The sequence below is a fragment of the Enhydra lutris genome, unplaced genomic scaffold (assembly GCF_002288905.1).
Source record: "Enhydra lutris kenyoni isolate GAN:26980312 unplaced genomic scaffold, ASM228890v2 scaffoldscaffold21, whole genome shotgun sequence".
NCBI classification, from domain to species: Eukaryota; Metazoa; Chordata; class Mammalia; order Carnivora; family Mustelidae; genus Enhydra; species Enhydra lutris.
In genome coordinates this window covers 37,503,957-37,510,283 of record NW_019154105.1, presented here as the reverse complement: position 1 = coordinate 37,510,283, position 6,327 = coordinate 37,503,957, and the positions used below count along the sequence as shown (strand labels likewise).

Here is a 6,327-nt window from a genome sequence, read left to right as displayed (position 1 = left end):
GAGGAGGGAGGCCGCGGCGGACCCGCACTGCAGCAGCTGTTACCCGCGTGCGACTCGCCTGTCCCGGCCGTGCCGCTCGGGCAGAGTCACAAGGCGCAGTGGGGAGGGAAAGACCATCGCGTCCCCCTCTTAGGTCCCTGGGGACCGAGTTGGGAGATCCCGGCTTCTGCCCTCCCCTCGCCTCCCCCGCGCTCACCCAGCCGGGGAGGAGGAAACGCGAGCCGCACGCAGACACCTCCTCCGCCGCCGCCGCCGCAGCCCCCGCGCCGCCGCGCCTGTTGCTGCCGCGGCCGCGGGACCCGCCGTGTCCTCAGCCGGGTGAAGAAGAGGCGGGAGCCCAGCGGAGGGGATCTCTCTCGGCCCCCAGCCGCGGAAGAGCGTAGCCAGCCAGGCACGATGGGCGCCCCGCCCGCCCAGGCCGGCTCCACGCCGCCCCCGAGCACCTGCGCGCCCCTGCCGGACCCTGGGCTCTGAGCGAGCAGCGGTGCAGGTAGGTGCTCTCTGGAGCTTCCGCGCCTGCGGCGGCATCCCAGCCGCCTCCCTCCTGGCACCGAGCACGCCCGAGCGTTCCCGGGCCCGCGGAGCTGGAATCCGGCAGCCTAAGGGCGTTCCTGTGCTCGCCGCGCCGGGGGCTTCCGGGGTCGGTGGGTGGGATTCATTGCCACCTCGTTGCCCCCCTACTTGAACGAAAGTGAAACCTTGGAGTTCGTGACCGCGCAGGACCTCCGACAGGCACCCTCCTCCAGCCCCCCTCACTCCTGCTCGCTGGGCATCTACCCCCTCCCGCCAAATATCTCTGGGGGCTGGTGTGTTTGTAGGGCGACCGGAATGGGGGGAGGGCGGTCAGAGTGACCCCTTGCCATCCGTTAAAAGTTCACGGTACTTTGCAGTAGTAACTTTGGCAGCTTCACCAGTGCGCACAACATTTCTTTCTATGGGCACATCCTGTACTCGTCATTTTGAAACCCTGCTTAATTGTTTCTAGCAGCTTCCTGATCTTTCTGTCGTTATGAGACCCCTCAAACTTCGCCACACACTGTTGTTATTTTGAAGAGACTGTTTTCCTTAAAATCCATTTAGAAGTGGCTTTACCTGTTATTTTATTTAAAATAGATTATTCTCTGAAAGTTGCTTAAAAAGGAAAAGAAAAAGAAAGTGATGATTGTTCCTCCCACCAAACAGTTTAATTTCCAGAGGGCCTTACATTAAGGGATCGGTATAGATCTCTCATTCTTCCTTCTAGGTGATTGGATGATTTCAGTTGTTAATATAATCAGACTTTGAAAGAGCATTTTTAAATGACCTGGTTTAAATGGGTCACACCCAAGACATTCAGCAGCTATCTCTACACCTCCAAACTTCGAAACTTCTCACGCTGTACTTAAGCAGAACTACAGAGGCCTTGATCGAAACCCGTTCTTTTCGAAAGCAGAAATTCATTCTCTGCCTCGATTTGATGACGTTGATAAGAGTTGGAGCATGGCCACCTCTGGGTTTTGGGGTGTGTTGGGAGCCTGCTCTGTGTGGGAGGGGTTGGGGGGGGAGACTGAATGAGCAAATGTTGCAAGAAGCTGGGGAACCACCTTGCTAAATGACTCTCCCGTGTTTCTGAACACTTTATGTTCTAGGACAGTCTTGGGTTAGGGATCTCTGAAGCAGCTAGAGTTGAGGTGGCTTCTCCTGCCTGGGGAGACGGTGTTCCTCGGGACCCTCTCCTTCCCGAGAATCCTGAAGACTGTCTACAGGAATAAGAACGTTGCGTGAAAAAGTCTGTATAAAAAAGGATTGTCTGCTTTTGTAAACAGGTGTTTTAGAACTGTTTGAAACGGAATGCTTATCATGGTCTTGAATCTCCCTGTGTCTTTTTTTTTTTGGCCAAGTTATAGGGAAATCAGACCATGAAAAAGGGCTTTCTCCTTAGATTTGTCTGTAAGTAACACTTGATGTAATATGAGTTATTGGACCGTGGACTCAGCTGTGAATTACAGGGTGCCATGTGAAATGTTTAGGGGATACTTTCTGGAGTGAACACAAGAGGAATATCCCGAGACTATTAACTGAGTTCAAGGAGATGCAAAAGGGATTAAGTGTGGTTCAAAGCAGTAAATAAAATGATCAGGTGAAAATGAAAATAAATGTCTTTTTTTTTTTAAATTTTATTTATTTATTTGACAGAGATCAAAAGTAGGCAGAGAGGCAGGGGAAACAGGCTCCCTGCTGAGCAGAGAGCTCCATGCGGGATCATGACCTAAGCTGAAGGCAGAGGCTTTAACCCACTGAGCCACCCAGGCGCCCTGAAAATAAATGTCTTTATGTTGATTTATCCAGCCATGTGCAAGCCAGCAAAATAGGGGGGAAATTCATGGGTGTACTTATACATTATTAATGTCAAATTTAAGTTTTGTAAATGGGACTCCCTGCCTGAGCCGACCACTGTCTTTCCCACTGAGAGGTCTGGGGATTTCCCTTTTCGCTGTAATAGCATTTCTGGTTGGGTGCTGTTCTGTCAGTGTTGGGACGACTTCTCCCCCATGCGACATTGATTGTTGTCGGAAATACAGAGGGTATGAGGAGGAAGTGAGTGACTCTGGGGAAACGCAGCTTGCCTCTTCTTCCTCATTAACCAGCTGTTGACAGTCTGGCCCTCCATTTCCAGAGAAGGCAGCCTCACAATCAGAAAGACTCCTCTGCAGTGCCGGGTCAGGTGGCGGCTTCTGTCTGCCAGATCTTCTGGGATCTTCTGGGACAGACCACCGGTGAGCAGCAGGGAGTGGCACATACCTGTTCCCCACTGACACCCAGTGAGCCCATCACCATGACACCCGGAGTAGGGATGCCTGCCTGAGAGGATTGTGTCTTTGTAACTTTTAATTTTATCTTGTCAGAATGGCAACTCCCTGAGGCCCCTTTTCCGCTCTTCATGATATTTCTCTGAAGTTCCCCAGCCGCGGCTCCTTACGTTCTCCAGATGGCCCAAGTCAGCTCAGGTGTGGAGGTAGCTTCTTTGCCCTTTTCCCTGTCTGCTGGGCTGTGCTTCTTCTTCTTCTTTTTCTTTCTTTCTTTTTTTTTTTTTAAGATTTTATTCATTTACCAGAGAGAGAGAGACAGTACACACAGGCAGGCAGAGAGGCAGGCAGAGGCATTGAGAGAAGCAGGCTCCCTGCCAAGCAAGGAGCCCGATGCAGGACTCGATCCCAGAACTCTGGGATCATGACCTGAGCCGAAGGCAGCAGCTTAACCAACTGAGCCACCCAGGCGCCCCTGACAACCCTTCTTAAGTCTCATGGCCATGAGGGTCCCCATACGTGGTATTATTTTCCAGCCCTCATCTTTTCTTGGTCATTGAAACTTGGAGGATCACAGTCTATGGGGGAAAGGGAATGATTCCACTCAGCAGACAGGCTGAGTATAATTTTGACATTAGATTTGGATTAATGAGACCAAGCAAAACATAGATAGGAAAAATCACCCAGCTAAATCACTAGAAAGATATTTTAGGGTTATTACCTTCTAGAGATATTTCTATCACAAAGAATAGAAATTTGGGCCTAGGACAAATCCTGCCTACAGCACTAACCAGGGGACCCGTAAGGAAATGGGAATGATAAAATGTAAATCTCAGAGTTGTAAGAATAGAGAAGATCTTGCATGGAATGTCCAAGAAGAGGTGGTTGGTCAATAAATATTCCCCTAGCAAAATGGATAAGAGCAAGCACGAAGCCTGGAGGGGAAGGCCCTGGGTTCAAAACCTGGTTCTGCTGTCTGCTGCTAGGATGACCTTGGGAGAGTGACCTGTCTTCTCTGTGCCAGCGCCTCCTTCCTCATCTCTTATCTGAAAGTTAGAGCTGATGATGGCAAAAATCTGTTGGAGTCCTTATTTAGATGTGATAATAATAGTCTTTATTGGGGCACCTGGGTGGGTCAGTGGGTTAAAGCCTCTGCCTTGGGCTCAGGTCATGATTCCAGAGTCTTGGGATCGAGCCCCGCATCGGGTTCTTTGCTCAACAGGGAGACTGCTTTCCCCTCTCTCTCTGCCTGCCTCTCTGCCTACTTGTGATCTCTGTCTGTCAGATAAATAAAATCATTAAAAAAAAGTGGTATTAAAAAAAAAATAATAGTCTTTATTGTCCAGGGTTGTTGTAAGAGCTCAGTTAACAGTCATGCAGTAAGTGCTATTTTGTCTGTGTTCACAGTTATTATTATTACTTTCAGGAGAATAGCCAGGCAGCCATGCCAGAGGGAGGGATAGACATCCCTGAGGGCCAGCAAGGGCCCCCCCCCGCCAACCCTTTTGTCCTGTGCCATTAGGTAGAAGAGCATACAGGAAGTGGCCATGGCATCCTAGGGGACCAGGCTTACACTGGCCCTGATTTATGTAGGAGGGAAGTCGTTCCAAACATCATTACTTTGTGTGTCAAATTAGAGAGGTGCTTGCTGGGGCTGGAGCGTCCTGGATGATGGAGAGGTTAGATCCACAGGCTCCAGGAGCTCCGCGTGATGGCTGTGCGTGAAATAGGGTACCGTCCGAAGGATCTTCCGAGCCTGTGGGCGATTCCTAGGTAGCAGCCCACTGCTCTGACTGGGTGAGATTCAGGGACACATAGTGTAGCCTTTACCCCAGTGATCTTACAACAGGAGACTAGAGTATTTAGGTGGAAGAATAATTCTGTTCAGCAGCATGCCCTCTCTATCTGGGATAAAAAGCAGAAAAACGAAGCCACTGGTTTGCAAGGGGAAGTGAATAGCTATCTGGGGAGTGTCTGCCCATCCTGGGGAGGGGGCGTCCGGGACAGCTAATCAGTCTTGGCTGGTTTCTAAGCTGGTTTGGAGCTAGAAGTTTCAATACCTCCCCTCCCTGGACCAGCGCTCTGAGAAGGTGAGGGCTCCATGTGCTGAGGCTGTGAGGGCTCCATGTGCTGAGGCTGTGGTGTTTATTGCTAGCTTCTGGAAAGTCCCCCTCCCATTCCCCATGGTTGGCTGGGATGGCATGGAGAGGGGGCTGAGAAGAGAGGGGTTTTCCAGTGGCGGCTTGCTAACTCCTACCATCTTTTCTCTCACTTCCTGATCAATAAACTCCATTCTTTCTTCTGGTACTTCCCCCGTATTTGTATTCTTGACAGGAAGATGGGAGCAGCTTTCTATCCCCACACAATGTCGGGGACATTTGGTATTATACATTATGAAAATTAGATTTTCCCGATTTGAGAGGCTGAAGACAACTTGAGGGTGATCTTGTTCCATTCTCTTATAAGAATGAGCTTGAGATTTGGAGAATTTACGTGACTCGCTTTCTCAGCTTCACCCTTGAAAGTGTTTTCATCAGGAAACTGAGATTCTTTGCTGCACTTGGATGGCAGTCAGGAATCGGACTGTCCTAGTTCTGTCATCCAGCTTGGACAAGGCACTAACTTCTGCAGAACCACGTTTCCTCATGTCAAATATAAGGGAAAAAATTTTTTTATTTATTTACCCGACAGAAAGAGAGAGCACAAGCTGGGGGAGCAGCAGAGGGAGAGGGAGAAGCAGGCTCCCCGCTGAGCAGGGAGCCCGATGCTGGGCTGGATCCCAGAGTCTGGGGATCATGACCTGAGCCGAAGATAGATCCTTAATTCCCTGAGCCAGCCAGGCATCCCTCAAGTATAAGGGGAATTTCTAAAGAGCTGAAAAGGACATTTCTGACTTACGGATTTTATAATTCTAAGTGCATGCCTTCAGGGATGTTTGATATAGAAGGACTCACTAACAAGATGATTGCAACTGTTCTAATAAAAGCATCTTTGTGTTTGCGATGCCTACCTTGTTTATGGACTGTGGTAGGTAGGAATTGTGTAGCATACAGATGGTTTGTGTGAGGGACAGAGCTTGTACACAGATGAATCTACCAACAAAAACAGAGTTTGAAGTTTGCTGGGAGTAACAGATCACAGTATTTCTTTCTTTCTTTTTTTTTTTAAGATTTTATTTATTTATTTGACAGGACGAGATCACAAGCAGGCAGAGAGGCAGGCAGAGTGAGAGGGGGAAGCAGGATCCCTGCTGAGCAGACAGCCCAATGCGGAGCTGGATCCCAGAACCCTGAGACCCTGACCCGAGCCGATGGCAGAGGCTTAACCCACTGAGTCACCCAGGCGCCCCTGGATTGCAGTATTTCTTACTCGGTGTATGAGACCCAAGAGCTCTCTTAGAGTTGGTGGTTCTGCCTGGGAAGGATGGTCAGAGGTTGCATGCTGATCACGTGGACTGAGATGGCTTTAAAAATAACCTCATGCTGTATTAGTATTATTTGAATAGATCTTCTATTTCACAGAACTTTTTATTGAAAAGTAG

General features: G+C 49.5%; 1 protein-coding gene across 6 annotated transcripts in view; it reads left to right on the top strand.

Annotated features, from left to right (window-relative positions):
* Nucleotides 1-290: 290 nt before the first annotated feature.
* Nucleotides 291-6,327, top strand: part of LOC111149365 (TBC1 domain family member 1) — a 230,476-nt gene continuing 224,439 nt past the window's right edge. For 2 of the 6 annotated variants that reach the window (XM_022506380.1, XM_022506379.1), the window contains exon 1: nucleotides 291-490. The gene's annotated coding sequence lies outside the window, so the exon portion shown is untranslated. Of the gene's footprint in view, nucleotides 491-2,938; nucleotides 2,988-6,327 lie in introns of those variants that run through there. The other 4 variants (XM_022506376.1, XM_022506374.1, XM_022506377.1 and 1 more) reach the window with 3 other exon arrangements.